Raw genomic sequence first — 24,318 nt, 5'->3', positions numbered from 1 at the left:
TGACAACTCTTTTTGTGGTGAGAAAGAATTAGAAGTTGAAGGAATGTCCATCAGTTGGGGAATGAAGTTGTGGTACCATGATAATTGTGGAAATATGTATAGAAGAATTGCACATTTAACATATTGAATTACTTGCCATCTGGGGGAGGCTGGTAGGAGGAAGGGAAGAAAAAAAATGGAACACAAGGTTTTGCAGGAATGAATGTTGAAAATTATCTATGCACATGTTTTGAAAATAAAAAGCTTAAATTTTTAAAAATTAAAAAAGAAAAGTTGTGGTATATGAATGTAATATAATAGTATTGTGCTGCAAGAAATGATGAAGAGGTGGATTTCAGAGATGCCTGGAAAGAGTTCCATAAACTGATGATAAGTGAAGTGAGTAGAATCAAGAGAAAACTGCATACAGTAACAACAGGATCATGCTGTGATCAACTATGACAGTTCCAAAAGATTCATAATAGAAAATGCTTTCCACACACAAAGGAAAAACTGAAGAAGTCTAAATGCAGAAGAAAACATATCATTTCATGCCATTTTTTCATAACTTTTTTATTCTATTTTTCTTTCATATGACTAATATAAAAATGTTTTACATAATCTATATCAAGTTGCTTACTGTTTTTTTGGGGGGAAGAGAAAAATTTGGAATTTTAGATTTTATTTTAAAAATGAAAATGTACAAAAATGTAGCAGGTCTTTCTGTTATGGTAAGGAACTGGAAATTGAATAGATGCCCATCACTTAGGGAATGGCTGAATAAGTTATGGTTTATAAATGTGATAAATATTATTGTTCATAAGAAATAATGAGAATATTGATTTCAGAAAAGCCTGAAAAGATTTCCATGAACTGATGCTAGGTGAAGCAAGCAGAACCAAAAGAACACTGTACATAGTAAAAAATATTTTGTGATGATTAATTATAATGAACTTGGCTCTTGTCAACAATGCAGTGATTCAAGGCACTTCCAATAGAAATGTTTCTATATCAAAAGAGAGAACTGTGGAGACTAAATGTGGATTGAAGCATATTATTTTCACCTTTGTTTTGTTTGCTTTTTCTTTCTTGTGTTTTTTTCTCTCTTTTGGTCTGATTTTTCTTGTTTGTAACAAATATGGAAATATGTTAAAAGGACTCCACATGTTTAACCTATATCAGATTGCTTGCTGTGTTGGGGAGGGGAAGATAAGAGAAGGAGGGAGAAAAAATTTGGAACACAAAGTCTTGCAAAAATAAATGTTGAAAACTATTCTTACAGATATTTGGGAAAAAAACTACTGAGAAAAAAAAGAATGTTAAAATTGTCTTTATAATTAATTTTTAAAGTCACTCATTTATATTTTTAAAAAAAAAGAAAAAAAATAAGTTTCAAATTTTCTTTTTCCCTATCTTGCCTCTCCCTGAAACATTAAGAAATTTATATAGGGTATGCATGTTCAATTATGCAAAACATTACCATATTAGTCATGTTATAAATGAAGACAGATCCAAAAGAAAAATAAAACATGAAAAAAATACAGCAAGTGAAAAATAGTATGCTTTTGGTATGCTCCTGGTTTTGCTCACTTCACTTTCCATCAGTTCATATAAGTCCTTTACAGGTTTTTCTGAAACCTGTCTACTCATCATTTCAGTATAATATTCCATTCCAACTTGTTCAAGTATTTCCCACCTGAAGGGAATTCTCTTAACAATATTAGATGTCAGCATATAAAAAAGTCTTATTAAAGAATATGACAAATTGGATAATAAAAACTAGAATTATAATAATAGATATAATTTCTCTGTATTCCTTAAAGATTAGCCAAGCACTTCCCTTAAAAGCCTGTGAGTCAGAAAATATATTTTATCCCCATTTTACAGATAAGAAAACTGAATCTGAGAAAGGCCTTTTGAACTCATAAATATCATAGAACTCCTAAGTTTTCGAGCAAGGATATATAATCTAAATAAAATAGCCAAAAAATGTTACAAGCAATTCCTTCAGGGAGACCTACCACATGTCAATCTTGATCTATGAATTGGGGTTTAATATCCACTCTGATTATTACTATGACCTTAGGCATAATAGATTTATAAAGAGACTAAATGATTTCATAAATCTTAGGCTGATATGGAATTATAAGTTACTAATATTATCAATCTTTGTTCTGGGCAGATCAAGGTTAACTTTTCCCATGAGAAAATGATGATGGGAGAATAAGTCAAATCCCTTGTACCAGGGAAGGTAATTATTTCCCCCAGATTTCCCATTACTGTTATATATATTCTGTCTGTTCCAGTGGATGGATGGTTGCCTTCAATAATCCCTTACCATAAATCAAGTTCACTAATGTTCCTTGATGACCTTGCCTCTTCCTGGATCCCTTAACTGGGTCTCAAGTTCTTTGACCTTGGTCTTCAGGAAAAAGTAGTCTCTGTGGTCTCTACAAAAGTCTCTCTGAAAAACAGTCATTGACCTTTCTAACCAAACCAAGCCACCATGCACCTGGTGCTGGAAAATGTATACTGCTAAGCTCTGTATCTCCAAAGCTATCTGGATAAACAATAAGGGTAGAGGACTCTGTTTTACTACAGGGGGCATAGGCAACTATTGGTACTCACTGCATTAGGGAAACCAAAGCAGAAGAAAAGTAAGGGATTTGTTCAGTTACAAAACCATTTAGCGGCCAAACCAAGATGCCAACTCGTTACTCCCAGATGTGTGGTTTGCTAGTTAAATCCAGAAACATGGCCTAGTATGGGAGAAAGAGACTTGGATATAGAGCTGGAGCTAATGGTTCTTAATATTAACTCTTAAATAAATATTTAAATAAATATTGGACAAGTCACTTAATGCTGTTCACTTCAGTTTTCTCATCTATAAAATGAGCTGGAATTTTCATCAAGCCCCAGAATGGGGTCACAAAGTGTTGGACACAATTGAAATAACTCAGCCACAACAACAAACAACTGCTATTTACTTATTTTAGGCACAATCCTTAATCCCTCTGATTCTCAGTTTACTCATTTGTAAACTGAACTGCTTGGCTTAGGTCAAACAGGAACTTTTAAACTTATTTTTGTCATAGACCCCATTGGTAATTTGATAAAGGCTATAGACTCCTCATAATTTTTTTTTAATGTGTAAGATAAAATACATAGGAAACCAGTTATACTGGAATGTAGTCATCAAAATATTTTTTAAAAAACAAGTTCACATGTTATGGAATATTATTGTTCTGTAAAAAATGACCAGCAGGAAGATTTCAGAAAGGCCTGGAGAGACTTACATGAACTGATGCTGAGTGAAATGAGCAGGACCAGAGATCATTATATACTTCAACAACAATACTATATGATGATCAATTCTGATGGACCTGGCCATCTTCAACAATGAGATGAACCAAATCAGTTCCAATAGAACAGTAATGAATTGAACCAGCTACATCAAACTCTAGGAGATGACTATGAATCACTACATAGAATTCCCAATCCCTCTATTTTTCTCCGCCTGCATTTTTGATTTCCTTCACAGGTTAATTGTACATTATTTCAAAGTCCAATTCTTTTTGTACAGCAAAATAACTATATGGACATATATACATATATTGTATTTAACATATACTATAACATATATAACATGTATTGGTCAACCTGCCATCTGGGGGAGGGAGGTGAAGGGAGGAAGGGGAAAAATTGGAACAAAAGGTTTTGCAATTATCAATGCTGAAAAATTACCCATGCATGTATCTTGTAAATAAAAAGCTATTTAAAAAAAAAACAAATTCACAGACTCTAGGTTAAGAACCCCTGGCTTAGATGTTACCTAAGTTCTCTAAAAACTCTGAATTTTAGGGAACATCTTTCTACTCACAAATGTTAGAATTCTATAATTTCCCCAAAAGGCTATCCCCACAAAATGGACATTGATATCTTAGAGGATGGGGACATTATAATATTTTTTAAAATGCTACTTCAGAAAGGACATTAGAGAATATCCAGAAAAGGGCAATTAGGATTGTGAAGGGCTTCAAGGTCACACCATATAAGGATCAATTTTAGGAAATAAAGATGTTTAGCCCAGAGGACAGAAGACTTGAGTAAAAGGTGGAAAACATGATAGCTATATTCATATGAAGGGCTGCCATGGTGGAAGGATGAACCTTGCTCTGTTTGGCCCCAGAGAGCAAGGAAAGGAGCAATGGGTATAAACTGCAATTTAAGCTTGATGTGAGAAAGAACTTCTTAATTATTACAGTTACCCAAGAGTGGAATGGGCTCTGGAGGACACTTGGGTTTCCCTTCACTGAGGTGCCACAAACAAAGGCTGATTGTTGGGTATGTTGTAAGGTAGCAGCTCATTCAGATAGAGGTTGGGTTAGATGATAGCTCTTCCAGTTTTCTTCAGAATTTAAGATTCCAATATTCTATGTAAAGTCTGAAAAAAAATTGGAGAGATGTGAACAAAGCAGAGAAAGGCCAGTGAGACCTTTGTGTAGTGGCAAGAAACTAGAATGGATGCCCATCAGCTGGAGAATGACTGTATAAGCTATGGTATATGAATGTAATGGAATACTATTGTTGTATAAGAAATAATCAGCAGGATGATCTCAGAGAGGCCTGGAGAGACTTACATGAACTGATACTGAGTGAAATGAGCAGAACCAGGAGGTCATTATACATGGCAACGGCAAGACTATATGATGATCGATTCTGATGAACATGGTTTTTTCCAACAATGAGATGATTCAAACCAGTTCCAATGATCTTGTGATGAAGAGAGCCATCTACACCCAGAGAGAAGACTGTGGGAACTAAGTGTGAACCACAACATAACATTCTCCCTCTCTTTGATGTTGTTCTCTTGTATTTTCTTATTCATTTACTTTCCTTTTTGATCTGGTTTTTCTTATGCAACAAGAGGATTGTATAAATATATATTATATATATATTGTATTTAACATATATTTTAACATATATAACATATATTGGATTGCTTGCCATCTAGGGGAGGGGGGAAGAAGGGGAAAATCTGAAAGACAAGGCTATGAAAGGTCAATGTTGAAAAATTATCCATGTATGTGTTTTGAAAATAAAAAGCTTTAGGGTCAGTTAGGTGGTGCAGTGGATAGAGCACCAGCTCTGAAGTCAGGCGGACATGAGTTCAAATTTGATCTCAGATACTTAACATTTCCTAGCTGTGTGACCGTGGGCAAGTCACTTAGCCCCAATTGCCTCGGGGGGAAGGAAGGAAGGAAGGAGGGAGGGAGGGAATGAGGGAGGGAGGGAAGGAGGGAGGGAGGGAAGGAAGAAAGGAGGGAGGGAGGGAGGGAGGGAGGGAAGGAAGGAGGGAGGGAGGGAAGAAAGGAGGGAGGGAGGGAGGGAGGGAGGGAAGGAAGGAGGGAGAGAAGGAGGGAAGGAAGGAGGGAGGGAGGGAAGGAAGGAGGGAGGGAGGGAAGGGAAGGAAGGAGGGAAGGAAGGGAAGGAGGGAGGGAGGCATAATGGCATAATGGTATAATAAATAGAAATTGTGGGGGGAGTTTTGTGGAAGCTGCTGAGGGTGACACAACCAGCAGACAACACAGAGTCTGTGACCAAATACTTAATCCAAATTTTCCCCCATAAAAGAAAAAGAAAAAAATCAGACTTCTCCTCTGGTATGACAGAAGGTCCAAAAAATTTTAGACAGATTTTCTAGATTATGGGGGCATTACTCCCCTAACCCCTGCAATGTGAAAAGGATAACTGTATATTGTCACATGTCTAATCAATTATATAGCCAGGACTTTGATCTTTGTCTAAATGCTTAATTCTTTCTACTACAACACTGCTAGAGAGTCAAGGAACTTTATTCTTTTTTTTTTTTTCAGGAAAAATATAAACATTTATTTATAAATGGAAAGAATTACAACAAACAGTGAAAACTGAAGACATAAAGTCATAATGACTAAACTGGACCTCTAAGAAACAACATGAGAAGCTCCTTTCCCCACTTCTTTTTTTTTTTTTTTTAATAGCTTTTTATTTACAAGATATATGCATGGGTAATTTTTCAGCATTGACAATTGCAAAACCTTTTGTTACAATTTTTCCCCTCCTTCCTCCCAACTCCTCCCCCAGATGGCAGGTTGACCAATACATGTTAAATATGTTAAAGTATATATTAAATACAATATATGTATACATAGCCATACAGTTATTTTGTTGCACAAGAAGAATCGGACTTTGAAATAGTATACAAATTAGCCTGTGAAGGAAAAATGCAGGTGGGCAAAAATAGAGGGATTGGGAATTCTAGGTAGTAGTTCATAGTCATCTCCCAGAGTTCTTTCCCTGGGTGTAGCTGGTTCAGTTCATTACTGCTCTATTGGAACTGATTTGGTTTATCTCATTGTTGAAGAGGGCGATGTCCATTAGAATCAATCATCATATAGTATTGTTGTTGAAGTATATAATGCTCTCCTGGTTCTGCTCATTTCACTCAGCATCAGTTCATGTAAGTCTCTCCAGGCCTTTCTGAAATCAAGGAATTTTATAAAAAACTTCACTTACTCATTTCTCTCAGAATTTCAATCTAATAATTCCTTTTAACTGAAAGAGGAAAAGTAATAATATAAAGTTGATGATGGCATTATCCTTGTTATTAAGAGAAAAAAAAAGGAAGTTGGGAGGCAGAATAATAGAAAGCACTGCAGTAGGCCCACCTCTACAAACTCCTCTGAATAGATTTAGAAAATGCATCAGATTAAATCCTGATTGAAAAATCCAGAAAAAATTACAGTGAGTCATCTGCCCAGTTCAGCTGGGAGACAGATCTGTGAATAATAGGGATAAGTTAATAAGGGATAATAATAGGGACCCTGAGCAAAGCACTCCAGCGCCCAAGAAGAAACTGTGCATCAGTGCAAGGGGAGGTTCCAGACCATGTGTGGACCCTCTGGACCCATAACAAGGTTCCATGATGAAGACCCAGTTCTGGGTAACAGATCCAAAGCAGAGTGAGAAAGGGAACAATGCACAGGGGTGGCTTTCCAAAGTTAAGGAGACCCTGGATGTATTCCACTGGAAGTAATGCATTAGTTTGGACTCCAGACTTAGAGCAGGGTTTCACTCCCAGCAGCCAGTCCATTCTGCAGAGGAACACCCAAGGCAGGAACCTCAGACCCAAAGGAAGCCCACAGTTCTGCCCCTCTGAGCCAATAAAGCTTCCCAGCTGGCTGACCAAGGCAGAGACCAATAGCAGCCGCCTCTTGTACAGACTCACACCCAGGTCAGGAACTTGCAGAGCTCAAATCTCGGGGGTAGCAATCACTTTGCCCTGAATGAAGCACTTTAAGAGTACTGAAAGCTTTCAAGCCTCTAGACTGTTCTTAAGACCCTGAAATAAGACAATCCTCAAAGGCCCCAAGGAGACAGCAACAAAATTGGCAGGGACCTTCCCTACAGGAGTGTCAATGAGCTCAACACTAACTCCAAGTCAAAAGTCAGAAAGTAAAGTGAAAGAATGGACAAACAAAAAAAGAACCCATCACGAACCATTATGGTGGCAGGGACAGTCAAAACACAAATGCAAAAGAAGAGAATGACTCAAAAATATATGCCTCAGAGGAAAAAAATAGCTTGAACATAATAAACTCAAGAATTCCTGAGATGAAAAAAAAAGGTTTTTTTAATTTTAACTTTTTTTTATTAAACTTATTTTTCAAAACATATGCATGTATAATTATTTGACATTAACCCTTGTAAATCCTTGTATTCCAATCTCCCCTCTTCCCCCTCCCCAGATGGCAAATAGTCTAATATATGTTAAACATGGTAGAAATATATGTTAAATCCAATATATGCATACATATTCATATAATTATCTTGCTGCCTAAGAAAAATCAAATCAAACTGAGAAAAAATGGGAAAGAAAAATAAAATGCAAGCAAACAACAACAAAAAGAGTGAAAATACTACATTGTGATCCACATACAGGTCCCACTGGGTATATATGGCTCTCTTCATCATAAGATCATTGGAAGTGGCCTGAATCATCTCACTGTTGAAGAGAGACATGTCCATCAGAATTGATCATCATATAATGTTGTTGCTGTGTACAATGATCTGGTTTTGCTCATTTCACTTAGCAAAAAAAAAAATTTGTTTTTCCAAAAAGAGTTTAAAATAGTTTGTAAAAGGAATAAGAACACTTGAAGGGGGAATGGAAGAGAAATCAGAGCTATGGAAAAAAGAATTTAAAATGAAATTAGCATCTTGGCAATGGATATACAACCTTGCCCAAGCAAGACACTTTCTGAAATTCTACATGGACTAAATAGAAGCCAGTAGCTTTATGAAGCAACAAGAAATATTAAAGCTGTGTAAAAAGAGAAGGAAGAAAAGCAAGAATAGATAGGAGAAGAACATGAAAGATGTAAGGTATCAAAAATAATTGATCTGGAAGACAGATCAAGGAGAAAATCATTGGACTATTTGAATGTCATGACTTTAAAAAGAGCCTGGACATTACATTTCAAGAAATCTTAAAAGAAAATTGTTCAGATCTCTTAAACCCATAAGGCAAAATAGAAATAAAATTCACTGGTCACCTTCTGAATGAAATCCTAAATGAAACTCTCAGGAATATCACAGCAAAAGTCCAGAGTTTCTGGGCAATCCCCACCACCACCACCACCACCAAAAAACAAAACAAAACAAAACAAAACAGCCAGCAGCCAGAAAGAAAAGATTCAAGCACAAAACTACAGTCAGGAATGTAGGTGATTTAGAAGCTACTGTATTATATATAATAAAGGAACAGAGAACTTGAAATATGATATTTCAGAAGACAAAGTATATGGACTTATAGTCCAAGAATAAGTTTCTAACAAAAATAAGTATAATACCATAGTGGGGTGGGGGAAAGAGTTTGGGGAGTGGGAAGAGAGATGGTCTTTTAATTAAATAAGGGACTTTTAAGCATTCCTGAAGAAAAAAACAGAGGTATAAGCATTCCTGAAGAAAAAATCATAGGTACAAAAACCCCAATGAAATTCAAAAGCAGGAGTGAAGAGAAACATAAAAATGTAAATATGAATTAATGATATAGGACTAAAGAAGGGTAAACTGTTTACATCCAAATATGGAGAGATGATGTATGTGTTACCTCTGAACTTTGTTATCATCAGGGTTCATAGAGAGAGTTCAATTAGATAAGCCCTGGGAGTGGTTCTGCTATGTCTTGATAGTAAGAATGGAAAGAAAAGGGAAGAAAAGAGAGGGGGAGAGAAATGAAGCTCAAGGAAAATTACTTCACATAATCAGATGTACAAATAGCTGTCTATATCAAGAAGGAGTAGAGATTTGGAGGAACAGCTGACACTTATCTGAATTTCTCAAAAAAAAGGGAAGATTACACACACACACACACACACACACACACACCCCTATAGAAATACATTTTCCTTAAGAGGGAAATAAGGGCAAAAGAAGTATATGTATGGGGATGGAGGATGAGAGAGAGAGTAAATTGAAGGATTAATCTTAAGCAAAATAAACTCTTAAGGATGTACTAAAAAAAAATCAAAGCTCTTTTTGAGGTGGCAAAGAATGGGAATCTGTAGGGAGAGAGAGATAGACAGACAGACAGAGAAAGAGAGAGATAGAGAGGAAGGGAGGGAGACAGAAAGACAGAGGAGAAGGCCAATAAGGTAAGTGGCCAAGTAATGTTTGTTGAAATCTTATGATCCTAAGGGTTGAAAAGATGGAAGAATCCCAATGATATCACCTGGAATGTCTAAAAAAGGTTCAAAAGATTGCCTTTCATTCCATTTCCAAATCAGGACCAAGTTGTATGTCCCCCTCATGTCCAGTTTTATAAACCAGCAAAGTCTAATGAAATGAAGCTTTTTGAAAAATTTTTGGCCTGAGACATCAGGCACCAACTTTATAGCATGATCTGGTTTTAATACTTCAATGGCAATGCAAGAGGCCCCATCTCTACCTTTTTGTCTGTTAGATCCTGAAATTTTATTTTATGAAAGATTAAGATACAGAGAGAAAAGTAATTAATAATTCACTTGAGTATAATTTAACAACTTTGATTTATAAATAAAAATGCAGAAATTGCATTGGATGACATAATAAAATAGTAAAATATTTTAAGAATTTGCTTTAAAAATTCCAATAAACTATGGCAGTCAAAGGAATGTTTAAATATAGATACAAAGAACAGAAAAATGACTTGCATTAAAATGAGTATACATAGAAGCAATATGGCATATTGAATAGAAAACTGAACAAGGAAATTCTTGCCTTTGGAACATGCAATATATGTGATCTTGGCCAATTTGCTTAGCTTTTTGGTACCTAGGCAGCACTCTAAGACTACAAATTGCAAAGAAGGAAAGTACCAACTTGAATTGCTATATGGGCATTTCCTGCTCTAGAGTTCCCTTTACTAATGAAATCAAAGTCTAATTTGTGTCCAAATTTACACACATATGTATATACAAGTGTATGTGCACATATCTTTAAAACTATATATAGATACTTCAACAACAATACTAGATGATGACCAGTCCTGATGGATCAGGCCATCCTCAGCAACGAGATCAACCAAATCATTTCTAATGGAGCAGCAATGAACTGAACTAGCTATACCCAGAAAAAGAACTCTGGGAGATGACTAAAAACCACTACATTGAATTCCCAGTCCCTATATTTATGCACACCTGCATCTTTGATTTCCTTCACAAGCTAATTGTACAATAATTCAGAGTCTGATTCTTTTTGTACAGCAAAATAATGTTGTGGTCATGTATACTTATTATGTATCTAAGTTATATTTTAATATATTTAACATCTACTGGTCAAGAGGTGAAAAATTGGAACAAGAGGTTTGGCAATTGTTAATGCTGTAAAGTTACCCATGTATATATATATCCTGTAAATTAAAGGCTATTAAATAAAAAAAAAAAAAAAAAAAAAAAAAAAAAAAAACTATATATAGAACCTAACTGTACACAGTAAAATATATTTTGGATTTTGATAATAGGAGATATGCAATATATATATAATTTGACTACAGCATGTTTTCAAAGCTTAAATATAATCTTGGAAGTCAAGATGTTACACCCACAGAAAAAATAAAGGAAACTTTTCTGGCTTTAATTCCTCATCTACATCTGTAAGCCAAGTATACTTGAGAAAGGAAAGAATGCAATGAGAAGAGAGTAGACTCTCCCCAAAGAGTGTTTGTTGCTGCTTAATTATGCCAATATCTTGGTTACCAGGTGTTGTTTCAATTATTATTCATCATAAATCCAGCATTCCATTTTCACAGAATAGTTTCCCCCTGGATTTCCTTTTTTCCTTACATTCTTGAGCTTCAGCTCTTTTATCTTTTTTCCAGCCTATGCTTTGCTTCTGTCACTGCATCAAATGTCTATTTTGGTTGTTTTTTGTTTTTTGTTAATTTTTTTTTTAGTAGAAAGTGAACCCTGAAAGAGTCATATTTCTTTGTCTTCGTTTCCTCATCTTTGTAGTTACAGATATCATCTTGCTATCTTTAAAGACAGCCTTCTACTTATTTGCATGTTTTGCATATATTACCATTCTACTCCCTTTCAAATGAGCAAAAGGATTTCTTCTCATTTCAAGGGAAAATTCCAGTTGAAATTCTTTAACTCTTTTCCTTATAACTCCTTGGGGTAGAGGCACCCCTTCTAAAAACAAGGGGCCAGAATCACTTGGGGAACATTCTTTCACGTTCATTTGCCTCCATATAACCGGGGAAACTTCAGTGAGTAGCATCAATTCTTTTTGAAAGCAGTCAGAATCATAAAACCCCAAATGTAGCACTGGCATTATTTATGTAGCAAAGAACTCAGAAAAGTACTTAAATGTGGAGCTCACTGGTTCAGGAGCGCCCCCCCCCCCTCCCTGTTCCAGTAGAGCCTCCCCTTCATTTATGAGAGTAGACTCCCATATAGGCCCTGTGATTCATTCCCTGGGAGCACTCTACCAGAGACAAATTCAGAGCTCACTCCTTTCTGCTCCTGGACACTTCTGTGGCTTTTCTTGCAATTAAATTGCCCCAAAGCACTAAGATATTTACCTCTATGATTCAGTCTCATTGCTGTTTTGACTTCCCTCCCTCCACAGAGTCTCCAGGGCTTACTTCTCTTAGAGAAATGTTGCCAACTTTTTACTTATGGGACTACTGAGAGATTGCAACAGAATCTTGAACTGAAAGTGTTACAGTTCTCCTAAGACTCTGGGACCAGAATTTCCCCAACCTATTTATTTTTCCTGTGGGTATGTATGTATGCATTATATGCCTAGAGCACAGTCCCACAGTATACAAAAACCAATGGGCTCCCAATAATATTTTCGGCAACCTTTAAAGATTTTAGTTACAAGCCAGGTAGAAAACAGTTGAAATTTTACAGAGGGCAAAGGGGAAGATAAACATTTATACATCACAGAATCAACAGCAATAAGTAAAATAATAAAATAATTAACTGGTCAACAAATATCCTAGTTATTTACTATTAGGCTAATGCTGATATCTCAGGTTGGAATTTTGTAAATAGATGATAAAACAGAAACTAATCAATATATTCATTCTAATTATTTTGCTTACTTGACTCTGAATTAGCTCATATAAATCTGAAAGATCTATATTTACAGTGCCATAAGTAGATCTGAAAGGAAAATACTGTTATTAGAATAGTTATATGAGTTAATGCAGAATCAAGTAAGCAGAATTAGGATAGTAATATATATGATGACTATTAAAATGCAAATGGAAAGAACAAAAAGTAAAAATAAACACTATAATTAGGATGACCAAGGTTGGCTCAAAATGTAGATGGGAAATGTATCTTGATTTCCTCTTTTCAGAGGTAAGCAATATTGCATATAAATCATACACAGTTGATGTGTTGATTGGTATTAAACTGCTTTTTTTTCCTCTCAAAATCTTTTTTTTACAAAGGATGGTTCATTAAGTAGGAGAAATGGGAGTGATATATTTGGAAATGAAAGTGATTTAAGAATAAAATTATGTCAACAAAAAATTAAATAGGCTTAAAAAACTCACCACCACCACCACCAAGAAGAAAATAGATCTATAATCACTAGGAAAATTAAATTACAACTTTATAGTTTAAATAAGAAACAGTTCCTTGTCTTAAATAATGTACAGCAAATAAATCTTTGAGTAGAAATTAGCCACTGTGCAGTCTCATAAAAGACTCAACTTATTGACCAGTCTTCTTTTCCTGCCAAGCCAGTCTAAAAATAATTGTCATACTCAACAAATCAGCCATGGTGTATTTTGAACATTGTTCTTTGTCTTTAATCCATAACAGTCCTCTGGGATCCTGCAGAGACACACATATTGCCCCTTCACTTGCTTGTCTAGTTTTATATAGAAAAGAATCTTAAAATAGTCAATGCAGCACCTCCCTGTACAATACCACATATATAGACAAAAATCACAATTATCCCAAATAACAGAGTTATGCAGTTACAATAAAAAAAATCACACAAGTTATCAAAGATTACTGTCTAATATTCAATAGTGCTTATCTCCGTGCTCAAAATGGCCTTCCCAACATAAAAAGGCAAGAATAGGGAAAAACAAAACAAACCAATGGTTTTCCTATCCAGGAAAGAAACCTCATCTATACTGAGCTTCCTAGGCCACATAAAGCTCTCCCTGAAGGGAGTCAGAATTTAGGATTTACTAGAAGTCATCCCCACTTCCCTCAGGTGATAAACCAAATCAACTTGACTTGGTGCTTACAAACCAAATCTGGGTCAGAGAAGGAGAAGGGGACCAGACTGGAGTACTTTACCCTCTTTTGTTTCCTCCAAGGGGATGTTACAGAGCAGATTTAATCATTAACTCCAAAAGAAAACATGTGTCCCTACAGCAATCCCAGAGCATGTGGGATTCTTCTCAGGCTTTAGGGATGTAGGATCCACTCAAAGTTACCCTTTCAACCTCACCATGAGAAACCAAACTGTCTTGGGTGAAAACTTTGTCATGAATTCCTTAGCCCATAAAGTCATCTATGTGACGTCTAGACTTTCTAGATATCCCTTTTTATCCAGAGCCCCAATATTTCTCTAAGTAACTCCTGCAAGTGCATTGTGCATTGGTATATCCAAGAGTGGTTCAGTGGGTAGCCCTTCATTTCTTATTCAATAATTATGATTTGGTCTATATGTGAGATTCTCTTTCTAAAATATTTAGTATAAAATGTTGAAGTAGGAAGGTAACATGAAACCTGTCATAAACACTACATGATTTTTGTAACCACACTAACAATCTTTCTGATATAGATTCTACATTCTCTTTGTTTAGTAGATAACAAGTAGGGCTAAAAGGTACTAGTAAAAATGGAATTATAGGGCTTTTTAGCAAAATACTCTTTTCTTGCTATATGTAAGGTAAAAACATACCCTCTAACAATCCATTATTTCATCAAAAGATCCTCCTGATCACGGAGGTTCACAATCAAATGTGATTTCTGGGGCAGTAAAAACCAAACTAAATCTTTGGCTTTCTTTTCTAGAGCTACTCCTCCATCCTATCTGGTCCTTTATCCTTTTTCTGAAATCTATACTTGAAACCTTTTAGACTCACTTCCATGGCCCCTACAACACTGCTCATTGGTACCTACCTGGTTAGGCTGTTAGGTGCAGAGTGCTAGCTTGGAGTCAGGAAGAATCCTGATAGTGGGTTTAATCCGGCCTTGTTTGACCCTAGGTAAGTCATTCACTGTTTGCTTCATTCTTTATCTGTTAAAGAAGCTTGGGAAGCAAATGTGCAATCACTTCCAATGACTCCCAAATGGGTTCATGAAGACAAGGCTGAACAAGCAGCTTCCTTCCTATGGTATCAAAGATGATCAAACTATCAGACATACCTGAGCTTATAAAATTCCTAGCTCTTCACTCTCTGGGGGATGTTTAAAGAGGTGAACTGCCTTGCACTATCCACCCAGGAGGGGGGTGTCCTAGAATCTGAAGTAGCTTTGGAGCAAGGAGTTGTCTTTGGAGGCTAAGCTTTATTACCTTAATAGAGGAGAGGACTTCCTACTGAACTTGGGAGAAGCAAGAGATTTCATAACGAAATGTGCTTTTATAGTCTTCCACAAAGCCAGCCCCACGATCACCATCTCTGCTAGATGTACTGGGGGAGTGCTGAGCCTGGAGTTGGGCAAGCCCAAGTTTAAATCCAGCCTCGGTCACTTACTAGCTATGGGACTCAAGGACATCCCGTAACTACTGTTTGTTTCCTGAAAATTGGAGATAAGAGCACTATCCTTACAGAGTCGCCATGAGACTCAAATGAGATAACTGTAAAATTCTTAGTACAGTGCCTCTACATAGTGTTACATAAATGCTAGCTATTGTGTTCTATCTTGTATTTATTTTGCTATACATTTCCCAACGACATTTTGATCCGATTCACTCAGCACTGTTGGAAGTGCATACAAATAGCATGTTTGATAATGTGTAGAGAGCTTGAAGAGAGAGGGAAAAGCTTGGAAGGCCAACTGAGAGAAACATGAGATTAAAATAAGAGGAAAGGTTCATTACATGCAGCTTTGAAAGCTCAAATAAGTAGATAACATGAATCTGTAGTCGACCTAGACTTCTTGGCTCTGTCCTCTAGTAGAATTAAACAGCATAGATATAGGGCCAATGTAAATGAGGAGGAAAGGCAAAAAATTAGAGCAGAGTCCAAGAATACAGCCATGGCTAAGTAACTGGGATTCAAGGTAGAAAAGGGAAATAGGCAAGCAATGTGCTCAGACCAGGGGACACTGACTAGGATTAGAATTGTCTACACACCAAAGCCACTGGAAAATGATTGCTAATGCCAAAATATAGGTTGTCTTAGCCCTCATTTTATTTCATTTAGATTACATGTCAATTACATACTGATTACACATCAATTATGTGTAGAGGTTGCAAAATATGAGAAGCATAAAATACAAAATTTAGCTAAGACATCTTCATGTCCTTTCATTTCTTTGCGAAACTGGTGGAGAAGAGTCCACAGGTGTGGAAAAATTTTGTTTTTTCAGAATTGTTTTTCTCTTGCTTTTAAAAAAATCTTTGTTAAATATTGATAAGCAGCTTTTTCTGCAGTGGCAAAGAATTGGAAAATAAGGAGGTAGCCCTCAATTTGGGAATGGGTAAGCAAATTATGTAACATGTGATGGAATTTTAAAAAAAAATTTTTTTTTAGTTTTTTTTATTTTCAAAATAAATGCATAATTTTCAGCATTCACTCTTGCAAACCTTATGTTATATTTTTTCCCTCTCCCTTAATCCCATAATCCCCCTTAGACATCAAATAATATAATGTTAAACATGTGCAATTCTACTGTACATATTTCCACAATAATCATACTGCCTCAAACAGGAAAAAAAAAAAGAGAAGTAAAAGGCAAACAAACATCAACAAAAAATGTGAACATGCTATATTGTGATCCATACTCAGTCCCCATAGTCCTCTTTCTGGATGCATAGGGCTCTCTCCATCTCTATCGGAATTGGCCTGAATCACCTCATTATTGAAAATAGCCACATCCAATATGACAGAATTCTGATGAAATGATAGAATGCTTTCAGAGAAAATGGGAAGCTGTGTATGAACTAAAGCAGTATAATGTGAGAATAACCAGGAGAACAATTTATATATAGTATACCGGCAAAAAAAAAACAAAAAACAAAAAACTTTTAATGCCTTAGGAAATATTCCTCAAGTCAACATCAAAATTTATTTAAAATTTTTTTTGGGGTGAAGCAACCTTAGTTAAGTAACTTGCCCAGGTTCACACAGCTAGTAAAAATTATGTGTCTGAGGCCAGATTTGAACTCAGGTCCTCTTGACTTCAGGGCCAATGCCCTATCCACTGCAACATGCAACATGCAACACTGCAACATCCACTGGCCCTAAAAAATAAATTTTAAAGAATGACATGATAGCTAAAAGAAGATAGTAGCTTTTAATTGTTTTGGGTTTGCCTTTTCCTACTATTAGTTGAATGGATACTTGGAGGTCCAAGCGTTTATGTGACCTTGTGAGTTTAGACCATCAATGTCAGGGCTGAATGGCAACCAATTGTGAGCTTTCACAGTGCCCATCCAAGTAACAGTAATTAACAGCAGTAGGAGCTCCTATACTAGTTGTAGAAAGGTGCACCAAGAATAAATAGATGTGGAGTGGTAGTACCCCAGGAAAAAAGCAGCTTCATGGTACATCACCCCTGGTGATAGGGCAAAGAGTCAGTAATCTTATAATTGCATAGGGCCCAAGAATCATGCTGAGTGTGTTAGCCCCAAAGATCTATTCCAAAAAGGAACTCCCAGTCAAGAAAACTGTGAAGTACTCCTTTGCCACACATATTCTCTACACATGTGCCTCACTATCCCTGCAAATCAAGTTTGTGCTTACTATTCTATAAATATTGTCTTATTTTGGGCAGAGAGTTTGGTCCTAGGTTTGGGTTAAATATTTTTTAACAACTGACCTTAGTATAGTATTTTAATAAGTGCCTTTGCTCCAACTTAAGCTTAGTTGGCTGATTGTTACTAGGGAGTGTACCAATGGGAGCTCAGAAGCAAAGTACTAGAAGTATTGCCCCTTAGGATCAGCCCTAGAATCCTGAGTTACAGTCAAGCTCCCTTGGGAAGCCCAACCTGCCAGTGTAAGATAGAGATAGGGACTGAGTAGCAAAGGAGGTAAATTAGCATCATTATCACCAGTACCATCATCATCTGTTATACCACCCATTCTCACTAGAGGTAGGAAAACAGGGTGATGCTATTCATTTTAGCATAGTTAAATTAATGAAACATATCACACTTTATTTACCTTAGCACAATTTAAAAATGTTCTAAGATTAACACTGAAGAACACAACAATACTACCAGAGTTAAGAATCTCAGTTTTTTTTCTTAAGACCTAATTTCTAAAGGCTTGCAGTTTTTCAAGGGGGGAAAAAAACAGCTAAGCCTTTATCTGGGCATTTTAAGTCTCAGCCTAGGAAGCCCATTTCTCCAATAATTGTTCAAAATATGCCCTTGGGTCAGTTCTAAATGAGGCACAAGCAACAAGACACAAATTTTATTTGAAAGCTTTTTTTGCTTATATCCCCAAAGGCTCATGTCCAATTTGACAAGGCTGAGGAACTAATTTATGTTCAAATCAAACCGAAAGAATCCAGTGAGCTAAATGTCAGAAAATCCCGAGCAACCAGTTTTTAAATAATTTACTGTTTGGGAGAGGAAGATGGATTGGTGACACGGGGTTTGGAAATTTTACTCAAGTATTTACTATGCCCACTTTGGGCATGGTACTGTGCTGGGTACTATAAATATGAAGATTAGTTAGGAGTTTAAACCTGGCCCCTATCCATGGGGGCTGAAAGTTAACAAAGGTTCACATTTTATAAACCCTAATGGGTTATATAAATGGCTATAAAAATGTGAGCTATTATTTAATAACCTTCATGAAATTACACTAGCCCTTCCTCCAGGAGCAGTCATGCTCATCAAATTGTCATCAGAATGGACAGTTGTAATGATCTGTGAAGAAGTGATTCAGTGGAGCCTATGAAAACCACCTCTTCCTCTTAAGAGAGTTTCTTAGGAAAATTTCTGTACTGTCCCAGGGTGAAACTGAGTATAGCCCAATGTAGCACCTTCCACCATAGATATATATCCCCATGAGATTCTACTCAAGTGCAACCAAAGGAAAAGACCCCAGAAACAGACTGGAATGTTACTATGGTCACTCTGCTCTCAGCTTTGCAAAGCCAGCATTTCAGGGGCTGTTTATTCCTTCTTAGGAACCCTGACTGCAAATTAGAGTATGCTGCCATCCAGTGAACAGTACAGCCTAAGTTAGACTGTCTTTGAACTGCACATAGCCAGGCTTTAGCCATAAGGATGGGTTTACGGAAAAGGATATTAGCACACTTTTCTAGTCATTATTTTCTTCTACAACAACAGAACGTTTAGGCAAGGCGAAATCAGCAAAACCACAACTGTGTACACACTGACAACACACACCTAAAAAAATAAAATAAAAATGGGGAAGAAGGAAAAACAAGGACAACAGAGGTAGAACTTGGGGCAGGCCTAGAAAGAAATATAGAAAAGAAGAAAGCATTTTGTTGGGTTTTTTTTTTTTTTTAATTATTTGGTATCTACTTTAGCTTTGCCCTGTTTGGAAAGAAGATCTTTGCTTCATGTTGGATGTTTAATTTGCTTGTTTTTGTGGGTGGCTACATCTGAAATTTTAAAATAATTTGAATAGAACTTTTTGTTAAAACAGAGAAATTTTAATATGACTAAACATTACTTTTATTATTATTATTGTTATTTTTTGCTGAGGCAATTAGGGTTAAGTGACACAGCTAGGAAGTGTTAAGTGTCTGAGATCAAATTTGAACTCAGGTCCTCCTGACTTCAGAACTGGTGCTCTATCAAACTGCACCATCCAGCTGCCCCTAAAGCATTACTTTTTTAAAAAAGATAAAATATCAAGCAAAGTTTTAAAAGAAATAAAGACCCAAATGCAATTTATCTTTTTCAATCTTTAACAATGATTTGTTATTTAAACTAATCTTGGTCTTATGGATAGGTACTTTCCCCCCCTAGATGATAAAAATTCCTCTTTCAACTAAGAGACAATCACCCCTCACCAACACGTATTTGGAGAAAGAGACTTTGGTTTAAGTCCTGGCTCTATTTTTTTTTTTTTTTTACACCTGGTATGACTTTGGACAATTCATTTTACGTCTCTATAAGACTAAGTTTTCTCATCTTTAAAATCAAGGAGGTGGATCTCATTGAGATCCTACTAATCTACAATACTTTGATTATCTTATATCAGCTCTAACAAACACATTTTTCTCTTCAAAACCTTGTTACCATCACCAATTCTTTCCTTCCCTAAAAAGGGCACTTTCCTCCTTGCTAAGATTGTCCATCTATGCTCTTGATATCATACAAAGAATTTTGAAAGCCTTAAGAACTTTGTTCAACACAATGACCAACCAGAAGACTTAGGATGAAACATGCTTCTTACTGTCAGAGCTGATAGATTCAGAATGCCCTCCCCACCCTCCCTCCCTCTCTCATTCTGTCTCTCCTCCTCTTTCATTACTTCCTCTCTCCTTTCAAAGTTTTTTGTCTCTATGTTATTGGGTTATTGTATAAATTATTTTCCTATTTCTGTTCACTTCACTTCATAACAAATGTTCTTCCCAGATTTCTCTGAAATTATCCCCGTCATCATTTCTTACAACATAAGTATTCTTTTACATTTATATACCATTACATGTTTAGCCATTCCCCAATTGATGAGTACTGCTTCAGTTTCCAATTCTTTGCCAAAGCCTTCCCAACTCTAGACAAAATTCCCTTAATGCTTCTAATTTATCTGGCTTCTGTTTCCCCTTGTAGTCAAACTTGTTGGAAAAGTAATTTACACTAGTGTTCAATAAAGGCAATAAAAGGTAACATGATCACTATTAAAAGCCATAGAGAAAATGTAGTACCAGCATGGTAAAAATCCTTTTTATGTTATAGCATAATGTTTGTTATGTTATGGTTATGGTATAACATAATGTTATAACAATATTTTCAAAAATAAATTCTATTATCTTTTTTTTTTTTTACATTAGCTAGTTTTCCTACCATATCACTCCCCTACTCCCTTCTAGAGAACTATCCCTTATAATAAAGAACAAAGTTTAGTAAAATTAACCATATCAAAAAAGTGTTAAGATTTAGGAACTCTTGAACTTGGGATCAGTCATTCATGAGGCATTCGAAATTGTCATGACCATGTTTACTTTCTTTGCTAGAAGGGTAGGTACTAGGATCATGTTATTTAGCGGATCCCTCCCCCTATAAGCAAAAGCTTGGGGTTTAGGATGCAATGTCCTCAAGGACAATGTCCTCCTCCCATGCTACATATGCAAACACAGACCTCCCATATTCAATAGTTTCTGCCCAAAGTCATTACTGCTGTTGTTTGGGGGTGAGTCAAAGTTTCTTCTCCCATTTTTGTAGCACTTTGAAAGAAGCAAAGAAAAAAGGTGGAATTAATTTCTCAAGAGCAGAGTCAGCAGTAGGGCCTATGGCTAATTTGTCCTTCAATCAATAGGAGTTTCCACTAATTGCTTTCATCTAGTAGCTATAATCTAATCAGGTTGATAGAGGAACTTAATCAATTTGATCACTTCAAAGAAGGGTCCATAACATATATTGTTGAGTTGCAAGAAAAACTCCTTAATTTGATCATGGACTCCTCTGATCTACCTTTTTTATATACTGACAAATTATAGAAGATAAAATAGATGAAGCTAATTATGTAAATTTGTATTTTTACATAACAAGAGAGAATTACATAATTCTATTAGAGTAAGATCCATTCTGAAATTGTTGATATGATGAAATGATGGGTTAGCATTTACATAGCACATCAAAATTTGCAGGGGTTTTTTTTACACATATTTAATTTTATCCTCACAACAACTGGGAAGATGGATGCTTTATTTTCATTATTTTGCAGAAGAAGAAATTAAGGCAGAGAGATCAAGTGACTTGCCCAAGATCATGTAGCTAATTAAGTGCCTGAAGCCGGAGTTGAACTTATCTTTTTTAATTCCTGGTCCAACATTAAATCCATTTTATCATCTACTCACTATCAAATGATATAAATACCGCCCCCCCCCAACTTTCATGGCAATCTACAAAGGAAGTTATAAAATTCTTTATACTAATTAACCCTTTTAACCTACAGATATAATTGAAAGAAGAAAAAAAAAGACCTGTTTATGTAAAAATATTTAGTATTGTTTTATTTATGATGAATCAACAGTGGTGATGAACTTTTTGACCATGGCAACAATGAAATAAAAAAATAACTTTTGACAATAGTGGCAAAGAGACAGAAAATAAGGCAATATGGTAAGAAGCACAATTTTCAGAATATTTACAAACATTAACTCCAAACAGAAGTTGTTGTCCAATGACCAAATTAGTAGACATAATTTTGGACTATATGATTCATATCAATCGTGATCAAAGCCAGAAGACAAAAGGAAGCTTTAGCTAAATGCAAGGCTGACTCATAACTTCTCTTAAGAGAGGTAAATATAAGGCTGGCAGAGATGGTTTTATTGTTCATCCAAAGCCCAACAAGAAACATCATTTTATGGTCCGTTTGACCAAGGACATAATTGTTGCTTATGGACAAACATCTGTTGCAGAGAATGAAGAGGTAGAAAAATTCTGTGAAGCAGTCAATGAGTCATTCCAAATTAAATCAACAATGATATAGTTTGATATTCTGGAACTTCATGGTAAAAGCAGGCATATCGTAAAATATAGAATGATCGAGTCCAAACACTTTAAAGCTACACAGAAGCTTCACACCTCTATGGAGAATCAAAAAGTTAAAGCTGTAAAGCGCCTTAGAAACCTTAGAAAAAGATAGAAATATGTTTATCCCCTCATTTTACAGAAAAGGAAACTGATGCCCAAATTCTGTGACTTGCCCAACATCACACAAGAAGATTTGAACCCAGGTTTTCCTGACTTCAAATCTCTCTTTCTGTATATAAAATAGATCACACTGCCTTCACATTATTTCAAATATTTCATTTGAAATATTTTACTAAATAATATCACCAAAATGAAACTGATTATATTGTAATGGAAATAACTTGATCTAAGGGTCATCTCGAATCCCTATATTGGTGCCAGACAGTTCAAACAACTAGGGCTCGACTACAACTCAGAATTCCTAAACTAGAAAATCCACCAGCCTTGGTTTCTCCTCGGATTAGCAGGGACAAGTGTGCACAAATATAGTCAACAATGATTTTTGAGTTGTCAAACCAAATGACTTAATTTTCATTCTCTAATGACTGCAGCACTTGGCTGTTGTTGATAGTTTTGATAGTTTTGTTGATAGTTTCCTCTGGAAATTCTTTTCTCCCTTGACTTATGAGACAAAACATTCTTGCTACTGTGAGGATGTCACTAGCAGCTTAATCTTGGGTCTAAAGCCAATATGAAAATCTAAGATTTGCCCATGTTCTATTTGACCTCAACTATGAAGAGAGGAACAGATACTGATGAGATCCTAGGCAAGTCACTTAAAACCGATTTGCCTCAGTTTCCCAATTTGTAAAATGAACTGGAGAAGGAAATGGCAAATTACTCTAGTATCTTTGTTAAGAAAACCCTGAACCAAAAATGACTAAACAACAAAAAGCACTTTTTACAAATATTTAATCCTCAAATCACCCTGCAAAATAAAATGGGTGCTGGTGCCATTATCCTCATTTATAGCTGAGGAAACTAAACAGGTTAGTGACTTGGCTAGGGTCACAGACTACTGTAGGAAGTTGGATTTGTGCAACCAACTGATTCTAATAAGCATAAGAAAAAACATTATAAGGCAAAAAAGATGAGAGACCTGAAGTTAACAACTAATCTAATTCTGAAATCTCATTTTGAGATTTTATACCTTAAAAGTTCAGAAGCCCAGAACCATGTCAGGATCACAAAATTCTATTATAGGTGAAATTCCTTCCACAACTGCTAATAATTTCAAAAAGTTATCCACTAATGTTAACCCTGCAATGGGGTGGGTACATGGGAACTAGCTAATTAGCAATGTTGATTCCTATTATATAGAAGGGGAGATTAGTAAAATCTATTTTACCTCTTTTATCTTATCCAACTAATTCCCTCCCCTGTATCCATTCACATCAGAAGGTTCCTGGACCAAAAGTAGATTCTAATACATTTTATTAACTGAAGAAGATGTTTGTTCTTCATTTAGAAGAGGACCAAAGACATCATAGGATAACATCTTGACTTTCAAGTGAATTGAATTTAAATGAGGAAGAGTTGCACAATTATCAGTCTCTCTCTTCCCGAGTCATTGAAGTCCAGTGGGAAGACAAAAGTCAGAATGTCTATGACTTGGGACTTGATATATGATTGGAATCTCGATGGCTTTTGGAGCAAATTGTTCTTTATCTGCTCATACCTCCAAGGAAGTTTTCACATGTTTAGGATACCTCCCCTTAACTGGCCATTGGATTAAGGCCTGTTGAAAAGTCCTGGTTCTGCCTATCTACTGAACTATTTGACAGGGATGTAGCCTCTGCACATGCTACAGCTTCCTGGAGCCACAGGTGAGAGGCAGGCAACAGGTGGGCACTACAGGTGAATGAGCAGCCCTGGAAAGGGTTCAACAGGATTTGCTCCAGGGGTGCTAGTCCTCTCTGA

The 24,318-nt window shown here is 35.9% G+C and overlaps 1 protein-coding gene across 4 annotated transcripts in view; it reads right to left on the bottom strand.

Annotated features, from left to right (window-relative positions):
* LOC100931380 (tubulin delta chain-like) overlaps nt 1-24,318 on the bottom strand; it is an 82,127-nt gene that overhangs the window by 38,272 nt on the left and 19,537 nt on the right. The window contains exon 1 of one of the 4 annotated variants that reach the window (XM_031960694.1): nt 4,248-4,490. The exons of 2 other annotated variants lie outside the window; for them this stretch is intronic. The gene's annotated coding sequence lies outside the window, so the exon portion shown is untranslated. Of the gene's footprint in view, nt 1-4,247; nt 4,491-24,318 lie in introns of those variants that run through there. One more of the 4 variants, XM_031960711.1, reaches the window with a different exon arrangement.

This window comes from Sarcophilus harrisii, chromosome 1, assembly GCF_902635505.1.
Source record: "Sarcophilus harrisii chromosome 1, mSarHar1.11, whole genome shotgun sequence".
In the NCBI taxonomy this organism is placed as follows: Eukaryota; Metazoa; Chordata; class Mammalia; order Dasyuromorphia; family Dasyuridae; genus Sarcophilus; species Sarcophilus harrisii.
Note: the sequence above shows the minus strand (reverse complement) of the source record. Positions and strands in the feature narration are given on the sequence as shown.